The sequence below is a fragment of the Lepisma saccharinum genome, chromosome 1 (assembly GCF_977018435.1).
Source record: "Lepisma saccharinum chromosome 1, izLepSacc3.1, whole genome shotgun sequence".
NCBI classification, from domain to species: domain Eukaryota; kingdom Metazoa; phylum Arthropoda; class Insecta; order Zygentoma; family Lepismatidae; genus Lepisma; species Lepisma saccharinum.
In genome coordinates, this window is record NC_139229.1 from 47,849,715 (window position 1) to 47,872,187 (window position 22,473).

Genomic DNA, 22,473 nt, shown 5'->3' on the forward strand with positions numbered 1-22,473 from the left:
TTTGTGGATTAACCTAGATTTTTTCACTGCATGGTAGGCCAACAGAAAAAAAAAATCATTCGGGCATAAGATTAATTTCTTGTTTATCAAGAAATATTCTCCCATATTCTTGCTTAATGTGTGATCAATGGGTGTTGTTGTAGTTTACATATTATTTGCACATAAAAGCACAAAATAGATGCATAAGGGGAATTCCGTCTCAAAGTGCTCCTCAACCTCAATTTTTAAAATTAAATGCAATGCTGTAACTTTATCCTATCTTGTGAGTGAGCAATCTAAAATTATCATTTGCATAAAAATTTAATTATTATTAGAAGGTATTTTATATTTTGTTAGTTTATTTTAACTTATTGATTTACTTGCTTTCTATTGAGTCCCACCTGTGACACAAAAAACAATTAAGAGGAATGCTAACAAGAAAAAGGAAAACAGAGAAGAGGAAGAAGAAGGGATTATCTACGAAGTAAAATGTAAAGAATGTCAGAGTGTGTACATAGGAGAAACGAAAAAAAGGCTGAAAGACAGGTTGAAACAACATAGGGATGATGTACGACTTAAGAGAGAGAGAAATGCAATATTTAAACACACGAGAGAAACAGGACATGACATAGAGTGGGATGAGGCTAAGCAAATAGGAAGGGAGAAGAGAATGCTAGTGAGAAAATGGAAGGAAGCCAAGGAAATAGAGAAGAAAGGCGAAGAAGACACAATGAACTGGAATGGGGGACTGAAGTTAAACAAAGAATGGAAGAAGATGTTGGAAAGAGTGGAAAGGACAAGAGAAAAAGAGGAGAGGAGAAGGAAGAAAAATGAAGGGAAAAGAGCGTGAGATTAAAAAGTCCAACCACATTCTATATGTAAGTAATTGTGTTTAGCCTTTTAGGTGAAAGTAAAGTTGGAAAGTGAAAGTCATCTGCTAGAAAGTTCCAAACAACTTTCTAAATAGTCTGGAGGGAGTAATGTTTGTGTATATATATTACCCTTCTTGTTGTATCTGGTTACTTTTGTACTTGATACAGAGTCTGAAGAAGACCTTGCTAGAAGGTTGAAACGTTACGTTAGTTTATGTTTTTAATAAAATAAATTACTGCCTTGGTCAGCATATTTAGTTTTTCATAATCATGGAAACAAGGCTTAATGGAGTTATAATTAATTTATCAACTGTTACACGTCACCTTTAACTCCACTAGAATAATCTAAGGTCATTTTCATTGATAATTCTCAGAAATTGATATTAATATCTTATTAAGTTAAGAGGTAGGTGTTTTATCTGTCCCACTCGTGACACAAAAATGTTTTAAGGGTAGTTATGTTTAATCAACGGTGCCAAGTTTTAAACTTCATTCAACAGAAACTGTAAGAAAAATGTTGATTAACCATCAGTAGAATAGTTAATTTAATATAAAGAATGTAGTCTGTCTCTCCCCACTCGTGACAATGAAATGCCTCATAAATATAATTTAGATACTCATAATTTACAGTGTCTAATTTATAGTTTTTTTTTTCAAACTCCTAGATCGATACATTTTACCGCGGAAAGTGAAAAGGAAGATACAAAAATTGATACAATTAAATATTTCCTACATTTTAATTCTAAATTTCGTGCATTTTCCTGTGAAATACTGACGGGTGTAACGATAAAGGCCGACCGCCCATCGTCAGGCACGCGACGCACCAGCTCGGTCCCCTCGAAAGACCAAGACCGGGCGGGCGACGCTGCCTACAATTTCTCTTTAGTTTAAATGCCTCGACTAATTCTCAGTTCCTGCGGGTTATGAGAGTCCGCATCTCAAGGTTCGGGTAAGTGTGTGCTTTTGAATAATAATAATGAAAATAATAATTTATGCTTACTTATCTAAGAACTCTAAAATAAGGTAACCATCCTTACGCTTAAATTTCCTCCGTGATCACACCCGCATCCCACTGACCAGTGAGGATACGCATGCGAGTCGCGAGCGAAATCAGGATAATCAAAACTGACATCTTATGGATCGATAAAGACTCCGCCTCACAGACCAGTGACGGTGGGACACCTCATCAAACCAAAAGGATGCAATTTGTACTTATGAACCAAATTTACTATGAAGGAAATACCGATTAACGATTACAGAATTTATTTACTTCTCCAATTTCCAATAAACATTCCAAAAATTAACATGAGAGACGGTTCTCCGTTTAAACCTTAATCAATGTATTCACAATTCCCAACATAATTAAATTAAAAGTAAAATATACAAACTTCTGATCAAAAGAAAAACTACAACAATGCCAAAAATAAAATTTAGATCAATACGACTTCCATATAACATAGTCAAAACTTTCTATTGAGTAAACATAAAACCCAGAAAGCACTCTCTTATATTACATGTCCATATCCCATCATAGAACTAACACAGCTGTAACTTGGTTTCAATAAACGGGTGACAAATTATTCAGTAATGGTCGACAATATTAATTGTAATCAAGACAAAAGTAAAATTTGCATAACATCTATCCGTAAATTCCTATTCGTGCTTTTGTCATATTTTCACATATATATTATGTTCTTTAGAACTCATGAGGTAAACTCCCATCTTCAGGGTCAACCTCTAAGAACATTCATAACAAAATATAAGGGGAGCCTTTCTCTACCCAATATCAAAGCCATATCTCGGCCACAAATTACAAATGTCCACGTGGAATTCCTTAACATAATCCCATGTCTACCCTTTTTGGCTACTCACATTGCAAAAGCAAAACAATAGACTCTTACATTAAATGAATTTCTAGAAAAACATATACTCGAAATAATTCACCTATTATAGCTGGTTCTCTAATATAAACCTAAATAAGAGAAACCAATAAACTTTCCTTAACGTTCCGGATACTCAGACTTTAAAACGGACAGAAAACTATATAAGCTGTGAGATTTAAAAGGCACCCTCTGACCAGAGGTATGCTCTCGGATTAAGTAAATAAAGAAATAAACTTTTAATTACACTGCTCGCCATTAAAATTGCAACACCCAGAAGGAAATGAGATAGAAACACGAAACTTGGCAAATATATAGTTCATAATAAGATAAGAAAATGATTACAGTTAGAGCTCGGTGGTGTGACATGTGACACGTAGAACATGGTTGCATAACCCCAAGGAGCTAGTAGCGTGTACAGCCTCCACGGGCGGCAATAACTGCTGCAACACGGCGAGGCATGGACAGAATGAGTCTATCGATGTCTGCTTGCGGTATGGCGTCCCAAGCGCCTTCCACACGGTGCCAGAGGTCTTCAACATTACATGCCGGAAACCTGAGTTGGGCCAGCCGGCGACCCACCATGGACCAGACATGTTCAATTGGCGACATATCCGGCGAACGTGCTGGCCAAGGAAGCAGGGGCACGTGGTTAGCTTCCATAAATGCGAGGACATTCCTTGCAACATGGGGGCGCGCGTTATCCTGTTGAAAAGTGGCATTATGCAGTGCATGGATTAATAGGACAGCAACAGGGGTGAGAACCTGTGTGATGTACCGTTGGCTGTTCAATGTCCCTTGAATGCGTACGAGACGCGAACGAACACCTACGGCGATGGCACCCCATATCATGATACCCAATGAAGGCCCTGTGTGATGATGCATGATGCAGGCGTCATGAAGCCTAGTGCCACGGTGCCGCCACACGCGTGTACGTCCATCACGATGTTGTATACAGAAGCGGGATTCATCAGACAACACTACAGCATTCCACTCCGCCATCCATGAACGACGGTCTTGGCACCATCTCAAACGCAAACGCCTATGCTCTAGCGTCAGAGGAATCCGCAACAGTGGGCGCCGGGAAAAAATTCCCCGCTTCGCCAAACGACGAAGCACGGTTCGTGGGGACACTGGACGTTGTAAAACATCCCGTACTTCATGCGCAATCCTCGTTGACGTGGCCGTTCTGTCTGTAAGGGCCATGCGTATCAGACGTCTGTCCTCTCGTTCCGTCGTCCAACACGGACGTTGTGAACCTCTACGTCGCTGTACAGTGCCTTCCTGGACCCACTGGTTCCATACACGGATCACTGTGGATGCATTCCGTCCTACACGGGCACCGATCTTACGGTAGGATAATCCGCATTTACGGTATGCAACAATTCGGCCGCGATCGAACTGGGAAACCTGCTGGAATCGCTGCCGTATTCGACGACGTGGCATTGCTGACCGATTTTAACACACTACACTCACGACCATGCACTTTCACTGCTCTTCTGCACCTATCTGACCTGCTACAGGTACCATTTACCAGATGACGTGGCAGGCGCACATGACGCATGATTGCCTTGAACAGCTAATCATTTCCTTCTGCACCTCTCCTCTACACACTGTGCACATTTCGTCCGATTCCCATTACTCCTTCTTGGTGTTGCATTTTTAATGGTGAGCAGTTTAATTGAACCTCCTGACCAGGAGGATTCAGAATGATTTAGAATAAAAAATTAACTTGACGAGAAGGAGGTGTATCTTTGATGAGCCTAATTTATTTAACTTGAATGTACATCGGAGCCACACTGACCAGTGCTAACTCCAACAGAATTTATGATTTATGAACGATACCAAATTTTAAATTATTAAGATTAAATATTTATATATGAATCAAATTATTTATATGCCTTCTAAATCCCCTTTAAGGATCATGCTGACCAGCACTAATCCTGAAAGGTGGCTTACGGAAAACCCTGGATCTCGACAAGCGATTTAATCACCTAACGATTCCTGAATATACTGATTATTTTGCCAGCGAAACGGCTGGTATTTATACTCGCGGGATTGCGCAATCCTATTCCCTGAACAAAAGATTTAAACATACTGAAAGTTATTTTTAGCTTTAACAATTACCCCTTCGAAAAAGGCATATCGAGAAACACAAAGCAGCAAAACGTACTTACAAAACCGCGCAGCGCCGAACGAAAAAGAACCCATTGTTGATAAGAAAGAAAAAGAATGCAAGCTTCAACTTGCGCCTGCCGTACACTGACCTCCTCCCACGGGTAAAAATCAAAGTAGAACAACAATGGGACGATTGGTGCACCCAGCAACTCCTCAACACCAATACATATAGATGGCATGCACAAGTCGGCAATAAACGTCCTTGGTTTCAACACATTAACCTACCCCGTGTAGTTTTAGTGTTTACAATGCGAATGCGTACAGGTCACGTTGTTATACATCCCAGTTCATATACCGTGCCTGCAACTTCCTGTCAGTGTGGAGAACCTATACAATCAACCACACATTTGTTTTTACAATGCCCAATTCGACAACAACATCGCAATACTCTATACAAACAGTTACAACGTGTGGGTATCCCATTTCCGATGTCCCTTTCGACTCTACTCCACGAACCACGGTCTGATGTCATGTGGATACTGTACAGCTTTGCACGAAAACACAACATTGTAACATAAACAAACAGACAATTGGAATGTAAACAAACTTTCTCATAACAAATCATGTAGGACCCCTGGCAAGAAATCGCTCATAGGCGGTGTGTGCCAACCAAAGAAGAAGGAAGGAAGGAGGCTTTGCGTTCTTTTTTGCTTGGAACAAACTGCGTTACAATTTTACTAAGAAATATTTATACCTATTTAAAAAATAAAAATCGAAAAGTAATTTGAATAGCAAAGAAATTTACCAAAATTTATCAATCGTTACACAGGTGTATATTAATTGGTTTATAATTAAGGTTAACTAGCTCTCTTTCTAAAAATAAATATTTAAAATGCGAGAAAACGTAATACCTGTTCAATATACAATATTACTTACTGAAGATGGAAGTTTCCATTCTCTTTATGACCAGGGATGTTCCTATGCAAGTGTGCATCAGTTTTCTTTCATCGTCCTATCTCCATCGGTGCCATTAGAATATCACAAACACAAAAGTGGTTCAAAATGAGAAGCTAAAAAAGCGAAGACATAAATTAATACAGCAACTGAGTATTATTGCATGAGGTCTGGTTGTGTTCTGCGTTAAAATCGTAAGAATATTGATTAATCTGTTAAAGAGAGTGTTCGACTGGAATCTATCATATTTAATTTTCTGCTGGAAACAACTGCGCACGGAAATGAGAAAGATAATTTTGGAACCACATTTAGTGATTGGAAAACAATATAGTTCGACGTGTGTTCCTACGGTGACAAAAAATTCTAGACAAAAAGTTTCAAGGTGCTCTACATCATATCAATGGAAGAATGGCAGCTTGTCTGTGCCATGCATGTGGATAGTAGGAGAGTTCCAAACGAAAGGTTTCACAAGTGAATTTCCCACGCGCCTACTTAAGGTGGTAAAAAGAGGTTAAGGGTTAAATCGGTGTTAGCTTCCAGAAGCTAACGCCGATTTAACCTGGCTGGTAACCCGAGAACACTTCTTTGATTTATTTTATTGATAAATGTCACGAGGATTGAAAAAAGCTTAACGGCTCAGTTCTTTATGCAATTTCTTTACACTTTTAATTGAAAAAAATCAACAATCAAGAATACGAGCTTTGAGAAAGGAAGTACAAATTTAACCCAGCGACATGGAAATTACTCTACCGATAGCTGATGCTAATGATAACAATATTGGTTTTGAGGTGCCGTGCTGTTAGCGAACTTGCTCATATCGAACACAATCCGATTGACTGACGTGACGTCATTAGTTAGCGTAGGCTGGGTTGGGCAAGATAGAAGAAGAAGAGAGAGTGTTCGCTACGAGCACGGAATCATTCTTGAATGGCCAAGAATGTGTTTGTACTGGACACCACAAGTCACAAAAGTTTTACAAATTTGCCGTCTGCGTCTGAAAATACGTAAATAACTTAGAGACAATTTCTTCAAAGCCCATTGACGAATCACGTCGCCAGGAAAGCTACAATTCCAATAAAAAAAATGTTAGAAAATCAGAGTATTTTTTACCTCACGAAACAGTCTTTTTATTGTACAAATTACAAGTGGAGAGGAGAATTGCAAAGCACAGTTTTGATCAACTATGTGACGAGTTCTATGGCATGTGCATAGGTTACGTAGAAAAGTGGGTGAATCAAAATCCTATTGAGCAATTTTGTTCTTGTCGTGGTTGTGTTGAAATACTAAAAGGGGAAATATCTTGGAAGGAAACTCAAAAGTCATTGAGTGTCGTTTGTAAATCTTCTGACATGATGAACAATTTTTCGAACAGTATAAACTTGTTGAAAAATTTATTGCATTAGAATGTCTTACTGGCATGTCCAAGGCAGTGACTCCGGTTGTGTTTCCCCAGCACGAAATTCGAACATTCTCAAATTAATTTGCAATATTTTTATATATCAAAATTAATTATTTTGTGATATTTTTCGGCATAGGAAAAATATTTTAAGAAGGTATGTAATTTACAACTTTAATGATTTTATGAAAATATTGTAATAGTCTAAATTACATGATGTAATTATGCAGATCCATGGATACGTTTAAATATCAACCTAGTTTCCTTGGAATTTTGTCAACAAGCGTTCAGTAAAAAAAGGGACCAGATTTCTGTATTTTTTGGTATTCTTATCCGGTTACCGTTAGGCTGGTATCACAGTCTAACCTTCGTAGGGAGAACTACCCGTACCATAAATGGGCGAATCGGCTTTTGCTTGGGTTAGTTTCTCATAAACCTACTGCTTTCGAGCCAGGTTCTTCCCATACTATCAAACCGTGATTCATCTTGGAAGGGTTGCCCGTTACAGATTTGGGTAACAGTAGTATAAGCCGGAGACGGATTTCTTAAAATTTACAGGAGAATATACGAGAAAGTACTTACGGAATTGCGTTCTTGAGGACTTTCTGAAGCCGGGAAATTGTTTTTCTTAGAATCGTGCAAATTATTTTGCCTGTAAATAAGGTATTTTTCGTCAATCATGCATCTCCGTTGTACGATAGCTCGTGCCGCCATTACCGTCGACTACGTGAATCAAATGTTCCTTGCGTTCGGTTATGTAACCCCCTCACAGTGTAGCAACCACGCGGAAGTTTGACAAGATGACGTGTGAGCGGTTTTTTTTCCAATGTAAGGTAAGACTCTAGTTTACGTCCTTTTCATAAGGAATACGTGTCATATATCGTTGGAAAGCTTATTTTATAAGGAATTCAACAACGTAAATCTCAAAGCGAGCAAAAATTTCCTGAAGGAGTAAATCGAGAAAAACCGATGTTGTCCGGATGTGCGCAATTGAACGTACTGAGGAATTTTTTAGATGATGAAGCACATATTTAGGGGTGAAATGAGTGCTAATGGAACCTAACCCAACAGGCCTAACCTAACCTCGTAGGTATACCTCGACCCCGTGAATGGATAGTGGGGCTATCGTGAACAGAAAGTGTAAAAAGAAAAAGGTACTTACCCGAAGATATGCCGGGTGCCGCACCACGATCGCGCACCGCGAACGCATAAAAGCAATCTAGCCACAATTTTCGCTTAAAATCCTTTCGTGAATAGTTTGTGCGGCATTTATCGGTTCATAAGTTTTGAAACACTGCACATCAGCTGACGATACTGCATATCAGCTGCCGATAGACAACGTGAGTCAAAATTTGCCCGCCGAATTAGTAACGACCAATAAATAATTATAATGTTAAAAATAACGCTTTTCTCATGGAAAAAAGTGATTTCCAGCTTGAAAAATCTTCCGCTATGCATATGAGGTAAGTAGCAATGATTTTTATTTGAAAACAAACGAGTTTAATGTGTCTCCGGCTTATACTACTGTTACGCAAATTTGTAAGCAGATTGCATCTGCATCTGTCAACTCGATCCAGGATTGCCAATGGATAAGTTTTGATGTAATTGTGCATAAATAGGGTGACCATATGTCCCATTTTGACCTTGGAGTTCCGTTTTAGATGCGTGTCACGGTCATCCCGTTCATTTTATTAAAATACCACTATTTGTCCCGTTTTATAAAAGTCTAGGAGTTATCTCGAAAACTATGTCTAAATTTGAGAAACATTTGTTATGTGTGTGTTCAGTTATTTGTAGAGCAGTGAATAAGCATGAAGTTTATTTAAGGAATTGCAATAAGAATTTAAAGTTTCTGACTCTTGGCACAAACTCAAAGGAAAAATCTAGAGTTGTGTATGTGAAAGGAAAAATCTAGAGTTGTGTGTGTGATATGTGGGATAAAGTTTTCAGGGAGATTTATGAGCACGGTTGATGAACAATAAAGCTGCCTTCAAGATTGATTCTTCTGCTAAATACTTCTGGCATTACTTAACTTTACCGTACGACTAAAATCAAAGGTTTATCTATCAGAAAGGACGAGGAATACTATGTTAGTAATACCGAGAATATAATAATTAATACCTTTCACAACGGGAGATCACATTTCCTTTATTGTTTGATGTATCATTTATGTGATCCATTCTTTAATAAATAATAATAAGTTAATAATAACAATCATTTTATAATTAGGCTTACCCGATTTTTCAGGAAAAGGGGAGAGGGTAAACTGATCTCCTTGGGATGTCCCGTTTTGGGGTCAAAATATTATGGTCACCCTATGCATAAAGGACATAAACTTTTCATTTCACAAACAAAGGTATAAATCCGACACCAGTGGCCAGTCAGGGGCGGTCATCTGTTTACCCTGTTAGCCTGACTGACGTGAGAATTCTGATTTGGACAATCTAGCTGTGACCATTCACAGGCCCTAGAGGACCAGTGTAGGTGCGTGTCACGGTTCAGAGAAGTGGATCCAGATATTTAGGGAATTTAGCGCAGAAGGAATAGAGGTTTTGGCCTCTTCTTCTGTAGTAGAATTCCGCTTCATTTTTCCCGGCACCAATGCATCAGTGGAGCACGTGATTTCACTCACAAACTCACCATGGACAGATGAGCGAAACAAACTGAAAAATAGACACCGTCAAAGCGTTTGTGATTCTCAAGACTCAGTTTTCTGTGTCCAGTTTTATAAATTGACTTTCAAGAGAAGAAATTTGCTTGAAAAAATCCACAGCAAAGAGAAATATTGCTATGCAGGAAAACAAGATGACTGAGCTGAAGTTTTCTGGAAAGTTTCTCATTAAGTTTTACTTCAGTGCATACTCCATAATGTATTAAAGTATTCACAAGAAACGTGTCCGTAGGTTAGATGGAACTTGGCAATAGACATTTGGTAAAGTTTTCGGTGTTCCTGGATCGATAGATCTTTTTGTGTATGAGTTGTTTTTTTCTTAGAATGTAAATATACTGTTCCTAAATTACACGTTAATATCATAAGATTTAATGACCTAGGTTAGTACCATTGTTCTAAGGCAGGCACATAGAACCGCAAGGCAATAATTTCTCGTACTTTACTGACTGGTAACATACACCTATTTGCATATCCACCCCCCAAAAAACTACCTCCCAAGATGAAATCACAAGTACGCTAATGAGTAGGCATTTCCCCTAAAGCAAAAAGCTTAATTCGCACAGTGAATACACTTACCTTCCCTTCTCTTATATGCAGATTGGAGATCTTTAAAGAAACATTGTACAAAAACAACTTGCTTTCGGTGTAGTTGAGATGATGAATGCGAGATAATCAAGTGGAAAGATCTACTTCCAGCGTTGCCGAGCTTTTTCAGCACAATGATTCGGTATCTGATTCACATCATTGTTTGCTACCGTTTCCAGCGTTACATTGTTGACGACAGTGTTCAGGTATGTCCTGTACATAGGCCATGCTACATTAAAGCTTTACAATCTTAATTAATCCATTAAACTGTGCAGCATAAGTGGAGTTAGGAAGACCTACGGGCTACGTACAACTGTGACGCAGATAAAGCTTGAGATTTTGTTGCCTCTATTTCTGACAAAAAATCTACCAACAGAGACGGCTACTTTCTGTAACGAAAAAGAATTTCCAGTTGTAAGGGGTAAAATATTTAACATGATTAGCCGAAAACATTCATGAGCGGCATAAGATATTTTCATTAATTCCGATTTTACATTCTTCTTTAGAGTAATAGTGTTGGGTTCAGCAAATCGTTTCATTCAAAGGAACAAACGTTACCTTGTTTCTGTCTGCAGTCTTTATCTGTTAAGTAAACCTTGTATACAGTGGCGGCGATTACGCGGGGGGCGAGGGGGGAGTTGCCCGCCCCTCTTTTCGCCACTTTTTCCCCGCACTATGCAAAACCTTATATACAAAGGGAAATATACTGTCTTTGCCCCCCAGTTTTGGCACCTTGCCCCCCCGGTTTTGGAACCCAATCGCCGCCACTGCTTGTGTACAGGCTAAATAGCAGAGGCGAAGTAGCAATTCTGCCGTCTTGTAATAAAGTGCTAATGCTCTCCCCGATAGCGTAGTGGTAAGTCGTTGCTTTATAATCAAAGTGGCCCGTGTTTGATATCAGATGGAGGCACATGGTGGTTCGGATCCCGCCTTAAACTGTAGGTCCAATCCCGATTAGCCAATCTGTGCATAAAGTGGAATTAAAACAGAAACTCAAGTCACTTGTTTAATTTCAGGATAAGGCGCTTTACACTGATTCTTTTCACATATGTAGCTTGTGCAGAGTTCTGTTCCTCACCGATAGCGCAGTGGATGTAACAATTACCTCAGGCGAGACCAGGCCGGCTCGGTAGCTCAGTGGTTAGAGCAATGGCACGGTATGCCAGAGACCAGGGTTCGAGTCCTGGTCGAGCCTGCATTTTTCGCTGAAAATTTCTACGTAGTACATCTCCTGTGTGTGCCTAATCTACAATAACAATTACCTTGTTACCAAGCCACTGTGGAATGGTTGGAATCTGTAAGTGCTGCTCAGTGGCGGTGATTAGGCAGTTGCATCCCCACTTTTTGCCACTTTTGCCTGCGCACTATGCCAAACCTTATCTACAAAAGAGAAGTATACTGTCTTTGCCCTCCCCAAGTTTTGGCACCTTCCCCCGACCTTCCGGTTTTGGAACCCAATCGTCGCTACTGGTGCTGCTTATCTAGAATTAAGTTAATCTGAAACAAACTATGCAAAACTTTGGTACACACTCTCTCTCTCTCCCTCATTCTTTCTCGCTGTCTCTCCCTCTCTATTACCTTTGTGACGAAGAGTCTCGGAGGGGCCAATCACATTAATTTTCTGCTCAAGAGCAAGAATGCTGGCAATCTATACATCAACACGACCGCAAATTATTACAAGAAGTCAGAAATCACCATTAGGCTGAGTGAGGTAATCTCACGTGTTGCTTGTCATTAAGGAGAATGGAGTTGAGAGCTTTTCTCAATTAACCTGGGTTCGAAGATCAACCCACCTTTTTAGTTACCGACTCCTTTATGAACAAGGCTTCCGCGCCAGCGCTCTTGAAGTGATGCAACGCCAAAGTAGTCCAACCCCCCCCCCCCCCACCTTCCTTTATGTGCGGCAGGGGGATTCTCTTCCCGTGTGTCTGCCCAGAAACCGGTTTGTGAAGTTTACCGCAAAAAAAAATCAAGGTCAATCGTTCCTTTACGTCAGTGTTCAATGCCCGTTGAATGTCAGGTTTGAGTCTCTCCCTTGCGAAGGGACAATGGTACAGTAAAACCTCGTTAATCCGGACTAATGGGGGGATAAGTTGACCGGTTTAACGAAAGTCCGGATTAACGGAAATAACCTAAAAGAACAGTAGAAAGTGCATTAAAACTATGTTTATAGCAACACAACATGTTTATTATGGTGTATTAAAGGGTATACGCCTTTCCATGAAATTTGGTAGTATGGTAGAGGAGAGGACATGAAGTAACTTACATGACATGACGTGTAGTATATTTAATTAATTAATTAGAGGAATTAGGCAAAATTTTATTCTCTGAAATATTGGAGAACAAAAAACAATTAAAAGAATTAATGGAAATAAATGACAAAATAATAATAAATACTCACTATACAGTACAGTACAAAGTCTGCAGGAAACAGAATTTCATCAGTGGTTGACTGCCTTTACTTTGGGAAGTTCTCTTGTTGACTTCTAGCCACATTTAAAACCTTGCATTCTGCTTTTCTTTTCTGCCGTTTGCTTGGCCGGATTAAGCGAAGTCCTTCTTATCGGGGTCAGGATTAACGAGGTTTTACTGTATTATGTACAGTCACCGGCAATAAAAATGCGACACGTAGATCCTGAAATACTCCCTTCCCTGCATAGCGTTATGTGTGTTGCCTAACTCGCGGTGGTTAAGTTGCAATTGAAAAATTGCTGTTAAAATCGACTTATCGCCGTTGAGCTAGGCAATACATACAACGCCATGCAAAGAAGGGAGTATGTCAGGATGGTCAGATTCCCAGACAGGAAACAGACACTAGGAATCTAAGGATTGCTGAGTAAAGAAGTTACAACAATCTTGATGGGTCACTCGGCGTAATAAACAAATTCAAGGAAGTAAACAGGGATATCGAGCTGGAATTTACGTCAGGAATCTATGGAGGATAAATAGTGTGGATTCTGATAGTCAGTCACTTTATTACTGCTTTATAAATTAATTCGGTCAGCATGTCTGTTCCTCTGTGGAAGCAAAACAGTAAAATCAACAATCAACTTCTATATTTGTAAATTTTATTTGCGTTGTAACTATTGAATCAGTAATTGAACGAATGTATATATTGCATCACAAACCAAAAATTTGTTTAACTCCACTGCCATGTAATCTAACTTCAATGATCAGTTTGTTGTGGAACCTGTAAACAATATGATATCGATTTCCTATTATTTTAATACCTCATTGAGCATGAGTATATTCAGATCGAACTCGTTTGAATTTCTAATGTAATTTAAATGTTTGCATTAGTTAGCTCGGGAAGTCGACTGTTACCTAACTTTTGGTGCCATGGGAGATACTTTCCTCATCTAGTTTTCCCTCTGTAATTAAGTGTGTATTAATTTGAAGTGACAGTTAGATGATATTCGTCTAATTTTCCATGAAGTTCTCTACATGTAAACTAAGCCAACTGTAAGTAATATATTTGCCTATGCATTAGATCCTGTAAGTTGGGAAACAAATTGAGACAATGATGAATATCTCTTGCACGTATGCACCGCACCAATTGCATTTTTCGTTTTCTCTGACTAAATTTAATGGTGGTAGTCGTGGGCTAGTTGAAATGCAATGCCACACCGGTTCTCCATGATATCTATAGATTCTGTGATAAAAATGTCAAAAGTTTGATATTTACAGAAGTTAAAGTAGGCACAGGATTGGTAACTTGTCTCTCCTCCAATTCCACTTTCAAATGTATTTCAAAGACATTATCTCCAACACGTTTCGCAACTAACGCTCCAAAATTGTTATACGTTTATCGGTTTTTAATCTCAGAAAACAGCAGAAGAATTTGGAGTCATCGGAACACAAGAGAAGTCAATTTTGTGTTCGCCATTTTACAACAATTTAAATGATTTCTTTCAAATGCTATAATACCATATAAAGGCATTTGGGTGCTTTGAATTATTTTGCTAAAAGCTGGAAATTAAGAACACGTATCGCAGTTTCAAAACAGGTTAGTTCCGCCTCCTAGCTTACTGACCCTACTAAATAACACACTAAAATATATTTGTTTTCTTGTCTAATTGTAACGATTGTGATTCCTGTCAATTTCATCTCCTAACTTTTCTAACATGTCTACGCAGACTTTTTTATTTTAAAAAAAGACAAACATTGTCATATAAATGTGTGTAAATTGGCATATCGATGCACAAAGCATGGCGTGAGCTAACATTATATCATTAGGGTTTCCAGAATACCGTAGAATACTTTCCTATTGAAAATACAGCAAATAATAGAATATTCTACATTGAAGATATTTCAGTTACCTTTTTTGGTTCGATGATCAGAGAAGTGCGCGCCTGTTTGTTTCAGTACAAGGAGAAATACCATATTACCAAATGGTTTTATAGATAACTTATTACACATTTTGCTGATTCTATGGTACATTGTTTCGATAGTATTCGTTAATTGTTGTCACTCTCCTATTAACACTCACAGCCTATACGCAATTTTCATAGTAACATCCTATTTAAGAACAATCTGAACCAACGATATGTTAACTGGACTTATTTAATATCTCAAATGTGCATACACTCAAGACAGTGCAGGATCTACAAATCTTGCCCCCACCCCGCAAAATATTACCAAAGGCCCCCTCTGCCTACCCATATACTATATATATATAATGCACATGCGAGTGTATAATTCTTGATCTCATGTTGACAAAGTCACATATAAGGGCCTAGAGGGTATTCAAAAATCCTTTATCACCCCCCTATAAAAAGTAAAGGAGTTAGGTCATGATTAGACCTCGTATTTTAGGCTTTTAACCTATTTTTTTCCTTTACAGGTATGTAAGAAATGATAAGTTATGTCAGCGTTTCCTTAAAACACGCAACAACTGATGTAAGTTTTATAGTGCCTAAAAAACCTATTTTGCTTGTTAGAACCTAGTTTAAGTTTATGAGCCTAAATCAAACCTATTTTTAGGTTTTTATATATTTTTAAAGGTTTTACAGGATATTTATGTCACACAGAGGCATTTACTTTGTTTGGTCACGAGAAAATTGAATGACGAACGTGTTTGAAATTTACTCTCTGTCGATTTCCCTTCCTCCAAGTTCATGGTGATTTTTCAAAGCTCTAAACAAAGCAAAATGTCTGGTACCACTGTTACCTGTACAGTCCAAAGTGCAAACTTCTGATATATGTTGTCTTGCTTACTTTCACGTCACTTCGGTACTTTGTGGCATTCACGCCTTGTAAACTAACATTTCAGCATTGAAGTTTGCACCACTGACTATGTTTTTGTTGAAAGATTATTCTCAGCATATAAGATGATCCTCGCAGACAAAATTGCAGAGTTTGACTGTGGATAACATGAAAAACGACGGCGAAGAGTTGCTTCTAATAGCAAATTTTCTATGGTAAGATCTCCCTTCGCCGTAGGGTTAGGCAACACACATAACTTTATGCAAGATAGTGCGTATTTCAGGCAATAAGTGTCCAATTTTCATTGTCGGTGACTGTACCTAATCAGAATTTTTCAGAATTTTTCAGGAATTTTGAAGTATTGTAAGTTTTCTTGAATCTACTTCAGGGTTTTTCGAGCCTAACTTAAGATTTTTAGGACTTACTTTAGGATTTTTAGAACCTATTTTAGGGTTTTTCGAACCTATTTTAGGATTTTTAGAGCCTATTTTAGGAACCTAAAGCTAACTTTTTAGAACCTAAAAATCCGAGGTCTAGTCATGATAGAAACAGGTTAGACTTAATGGGGACCACATTGGTGTGTTCTAAGCGGACGTCCGCCATATTGAACTCAACTTAAAATTTTAAAATGGGAAAGGGGTGATATATATATATATATATATGACTGTTTTCTTACACCTAGAAAAACGATCCATTTTTTTACAATTATGCAGTCATAACTAACTTTATTCTGATTAAAGATAGGTTGAAGAAATCTTCACCACTGCATTTCTGAACTTCCTGAAATTCTAGCCCGAGTTGATTCTGGTCCGACTACTACGCGGAAGACCCAGGGTTGGTGACCAAAGATCGGAATTTTTCCGGCTTTGTCCCCGCATAAAGCGGCTCTAGGGTCCACCCAGCCTCAAATCAATGGTACCAGGGCTGGGGGTTAAAGGTGGCCGCAGCGTGGTGCTGATCACATCACCTTAAAGATGACAAACATGGAAAATACGTATGTAAGGCCCATATCCCCTAAATGTGCCTTCATGGCACGGTGCTATATACACAGGGAACTTTAACTTTACCTTTGCTTGTATATATTGTATTCGTTTAGGTACCCCTGAGAAACTACGTTTATTTTTTACATACACATATAAGAACCCTGTACTATATCAATGGCTGAGAGTCCCCTAAAGGCTTATTTTGTCTCCGGGCTCCCCCGCACTGCGGGGTTTTGCGGTTTGTAGATCGGGCACTGACTCAAGAAGATGGCTGTAAGATAAAACATTAGGAATGCGAAATGGAAATACGCGCGATGAAAAGAAAGAGTTCCCGTTTCGAAAGGTAAGCCGTGCTAACAGCGCAAATAAGAAGACGAAGAAGATTCAGTCGGGAAACGAAATTAGGCGCCTGGGGGAAATTGCACAGTTGACATTTCCGTGCCGGAGCACTTGTCGGATGAGTGCGGAAGTTTCAACGATGCATGTCTTGTTTGCAGTGTGTCTTTGCAATATACATGTTACAGAAATGGCATCGACGTTTGTTGGAAGGATGAAGCAACACAACCTATTTCGCTTTGCGCGATGGATTGCCACTTGAACCAGCCAACGCTGCATGCATGCTGAACGTTGCCATATGATGCTCGGGAACAAGTGCTTATTGGAGTCGCCAGAACAACCACGATAGGGATTAAGCGCGAAAGTTTAATTTTCCGGGTTAAGAGGTTTCGCGGTTGTACCTTTCGAGCTTATTCCTTCGTGGTTATTCCGTGCGCGCTTAATCCTTTTCGCCATTAATCCTTTCGATTTTGTTCCCTCGGGCTTGTTCCGTGTCACTCTTGTTCCTTTCGCGTTTAATCCTGTGTTATGTTTCGTGGTTGTGGTCTTTCGCGCTTAATTCCTTCCGCGGTTATTCCACCACCCTGCTCCTTGCCATTCGCTGGCCTTGCATTTCCTATTCGAAGCACCAGTGCACTTCTGTCCAGCCGATTAATTTCGTAGCTGCTTGTATATTTGCTTTGTGCGTTCAGCTCCACGAATACCATCTCTCTTCTCTCCCCTTGGAGCCACTGGCTGCCATCTTCTTCCTCTATTTACGTAAATGTTGCCCTGTTTTAGCCATGCCTTACATTTATCCCGTCTAAATCGTAAAATAGCTTTAATTTTTAAACCAATAATATTTCCCAGCCGGCTGAAAATGCAATGCAGTCGAAAAAAACATTTTTTGACCTCGAAAAATGTATGTTCTTTTCATATCGGACATACATTAAATCACTATTGAAATTGCAACAGTTCTTTAATTCAAAGACATTTCTTGCAATTATATTTTGTTATTTAGTTTTGTGCATACTCTGAAAAGAATGAAGAAAAATTATGTTGTGCTACTCTATTCAATGTTGATGTTATTTTGTTTGTTTTTCGTTACGATAGTGACTGTAGAAATTGGTTAATATACTAATGTGTTAAGTAACATTTGAAAAGTTATTTTTATTTAAACACCGTGGACAGTTGCAATAAATTGGCGACCTAGAGCCAGGATTCGAAAATTGTGAGTTGATAAGAACTGAACTGATAATGCTATAATGAAGAAAAGAGAAGTGCCTTACGTGCTTCGAAGTAGCGCGTGTCTTCAACCGGATCTCAGTGATGTTGCTGAAGTAAGCAACGAAGAGGACAATTCTGGTAAGCAAATGGAGGATTTACTCTGTTGTAAGGACAGATTATCTGACACTCGCATGATTGAATGCACGTCTTGCAAGAAATGGGAACATGTAAATTGTAGGGGTCTTACAGTTATTCACTGGGTAATATTCAGCTATTCTACACCCTCGAATTTTGAATTATTTTTTTTCATTATGAACATTATTTGATCCTATTTGTGAATAAAAAAAATTGGAGCGCGGAAAGAAGTATTTACGACTGTACAGCCGTTTAAAGTTGAAATTTTGTCGTTCGAAATTGTTGTGTTCAAATTTCCCACCGGTTCCGGGCTCCGCCCCTGGGGTACTTGACTTACCGCTTCCTACCGCTACCGCGGCCCCGCCTTTATCTATAGAGTTCCTTTTTAAAGGCATGTTAGAAATTGGCCGGAGTCACCTGCCCCCAACACTATTTCTCACTGTTTTCCGCTCTGACCATGAAGAAACAAAAATTTAAGGCTAAAAGCAAAGCTAAGAAGGTAACTTACCTCTTTTCCCCAAGGCCAGGCATTGCAGGTGGAAGTTGAAACTGAAAGTTGGAAAGTGAAGTCAGTCGTATGTAATAAGTCGTCTTTTTTGTCCTTTGGCACAGAATATTACCCTACCCCGTCGTTCCATGATAAAAATAAGAAGTCGCAAATTATCCCAGCCCACAAGTCATTCAGAAAACGGCCTGCAGTTGCCGAAAAGAAATGTGCACGATGTTCCACAAGATAACGTATTTACACACGCTGAGGATACCGTTCAACAATATGTTGAATGATATTCCTCATCGTGTCTCGTCGCTGTTTTCCATACCTGTCAAACCACATGAACTCATCCAGATATTCCTCCAAAAAGTGGGACCACATAACATTCCTTTTCCTCATATGCCTTTTCGCAACAGACCAATATCCCTCAATCCTGTTAGCGCAAACTCCTGTTACCGGATCAACGAAGTGCGCCTTATGTTTCACAGTCTTGTGAGTGTAAGGGGAAACACCACCAAGACGTGAAATACATTTGTAAGACGCCCATTCATCTGACCAGATTTCCGTTCCTAGAAGAACATGCTTCTCGATCAACGGAACGAGGGTTTCGGATGTACGATCGTCAACAAGCAGAAGCAAGCCCCTTTCTGCGTTGCAATCCTACATGCCGAAAACCCACCGTTCCGGAACTACCCTTCCTCTGTTGTACTTCCTCCTGCAAAACACACACTCATCCATCTGTACAACAGAGCCCACACCACCTAAGCTGTCGTCTGACTGAAGTATCTTCCAGGAGCAAATATCTCGCAGATACCGGTAAAACTGAATAACGTTCTTCTTTCGCAAACCACAAATATCACATGCCAAACGAACACTACTCCCGCAACACCAAAGAAACATCAACGAGAATATGTCGCGCCAAGGCAAGTTCATATTCTCGAAGAATGTTCCCGATGTCACGGAACGATCAAACCTACACTTTGGACAACGCCACCAAGCCAACTCAGAATCACCTGTGCTATACCTTAATCTCATAAACACATTCCTACGATACCTTCTGGAACACCGTGCACATTTTCTCGAAGCAGCCAGCAGACCATCTCCCTGTAAGTCAAGTACAATGTCTTGTATGTCTCGTCGAACAAAGTACTCTATGTCCTTCATCCGTTGAACGTCTGTCAATCTCATATTTAGTCCTTTTGTCTTAATTCAATGTCACACAAATCAATCCCAATGTCTAAAGTCGCACAAAACAATTGCAATGTCTCAAATATCCATTCATAACAAGAAGAAATTGCAAATTATTCCCATTGCACAAGTCAAAGATAAGAAGAAAAAGAAAATGTTCAGACGTGCGCCTGTGACATGAATCCAAGATGCGCCATGATCAAATCCCTGCAAAACCGTTTCGACGTTACATAAGGAATCTAAATATTGAAAAACGTAAGTTTCCTAGCACGTAGATCTAAAAAAATTACTTTCCGCGCTATTTAGAAACATCGTTTCTTATGAAGAAGTAATTTTCGTAACGAGAATATTTGAAATGTGCGAAAAATCGAGGGTGTAGAAAAGGGTACCCGAGCCTTCAGCTCTATGAAAGAAGACTATTACTGTAAGACATGCAATCCAGAATTCAATCCATTCACTTTGAAACCATACTTGGATACGGTAAATCCCAATATTGACCAAATTTTATCTGCTTTTCACTTGAGTTTGGCCCAGCATGAGAATAGGTTGCAAGACAAGTTGCTCCAGAATACCGAAACGCTGGAGAATAGGTTACTTCAGAACACTGAAGCTTTGGAGAATAGGTTACAAGATAGACTTGATCAGAACACTGAAGCTTTGGAGAATAGGTTACAAGATAGACTTGATCAGAACACTGAAACGCTGCGCGAAATTTTACAAACAAACTGTGAAGTTTGGGGCACAAAATTGGTTAGGTTGCAGCAAAGTACTGAAAAACTGAACGAAGGGCTCCAACATGTAGAAAATAAGTTGCAGCAGGTTTCTGATTCTTGTCAATCAGCTAATAGGTTACTGAATGAACGTATAAATGATGAAGTAACTTTATTAATTGCGAAAGTCAGTGATCTTGAATCAAAGCTAGACCATCATGATGATGAGTTAAAACAACACGTATCGAACCAGTTGTGCCAACATGAAACTTCTATAAGTACACTACAAACAAATATGAATACTACGCAGGTAAAGTTGCAAGAATTTGATTCTATGCTTACGGATTTAAATGAGAAATGCATTAACTTAGAGCAAAGCGATGTTATTTGTACTAGTATGGTTAGAGACGTTCTACAACCAGATAAAGAATAAAGTAATGTTGATGCACTTACTAATGAACATAGGCACATAGCATGCCAAACTGATACAAGATTAAATTCTAAAATAAAGCATGTTGTGTTTAGTGAACACAATAAATGCGAAACATTTCATACAGGTTCTTCTGGCTATGAACATCTGATGCTGAAGTGAATTCTGCAAAGGAAAATGTAACCAAATTGTGCAAGGGCGAATCTGCTCACAATAAAAGTAGAAATAAATTTGGTAAAGCTTCCACTTCACAGGGCAAGAATGCATATGCATTGCGGCATTGTGTTTTAGATAATACTGAATTTACTAATAGCAATCCTACTGTTGACAAAATCTATTGTACATGTTCACTAAATAACCATTCATGTCTTTCTTCGTTGAACAGCTCTTTACTGTATGATAATAAGCACGCACATACTTGTGCTATAGAAAATAATGCACCTAGTTTTTTATGTGCTACAGACACATCAAAGCAAATTTGTTCTACATCTAACAGAAATTCCGTACCTTCTAGAACTTATGTTGCTTGTGATAATAAAGACACACGTCTTGAAACTTCAGTATGTGGTTGCCAAAGTCAAAGTACATGTCATTCCTTAATCCATGATCAGTTTCCTGATGACTTAAATGTAAATTATAGTCCTTGTACTAGAACAAACTGTACTTACGAGTATAACCCGATGTGACTGAATAATGATTCTACATGCAATTCTTATAATCAGTCTGATACATGCTGTAATAGATTTTTACGAGTTAGTGAACTCAGTCAATTGCCACGTTTTGGAGATGTTTCAAAACAGTCTGCTAGAGAATTTATCGAACAACTAACTACAATGTTAAACTTAATTGGTGTTCCTTCCAAGTATAAATTATGTATAATGCGTAAGTGTTTTTATAATGTAGGCGCTTACTGGTTCAACAGTGAAAAGAAGAATTTCACTTCTTATGAGGACTTTGTACATAAATTTCTAGACCAATTTGCTTCTAAAGGATTATTAGAAAGTCAGTTGACATTGTTACGATCTAGAAAATACAACCTAGCTTCAGGTTTATCATTGGAAGCATACGCTTTAAAAACGTACTCTGCTTATTGTAACCTTGTGGAAACTCCAAACAAAGTTGAAGTAATACGGATGATTTTGAAACAGCTACCTGAGTCAATTTCAAAGAATGTCTGCTGCCATAACATTACAGATCTTAAGCAACTGACGCAGAAATTAAGGACTATTGATTTGCATTCGAGTGATAAGAGTAAAAGTTTATCTTTGATCGGTGTACAGATTCTGATGACAGGGCTAATAAGAAGAGAAGTTTCGACAGACCAAAATACTTCGT

General features: G+C 38.8%; 1 protein-coding gene and 1 non-coding gene across 2 annotated transcripts in view; both read left to right on the forward strand.

Annotated features, from left to right (window-relative positions):
- Nucleotides 1–22,473, forward strand: part of LOC145991744 (atrial natriuretic peptide receptor 1) — a 390,591-nt gene that overhangs the window by 65,692 nt on the left and 302,426 nt on the right. The window lies entirely within an intron of this gene.
- Nucleotides 11,579–11,650, forward strand: TRNAT-GGU (transfer RNA threonine (anticodon GGU)). Its single transcript has one exon. It is a non-coding gene; the product is annotated as a tRNA-Thr (tRNA).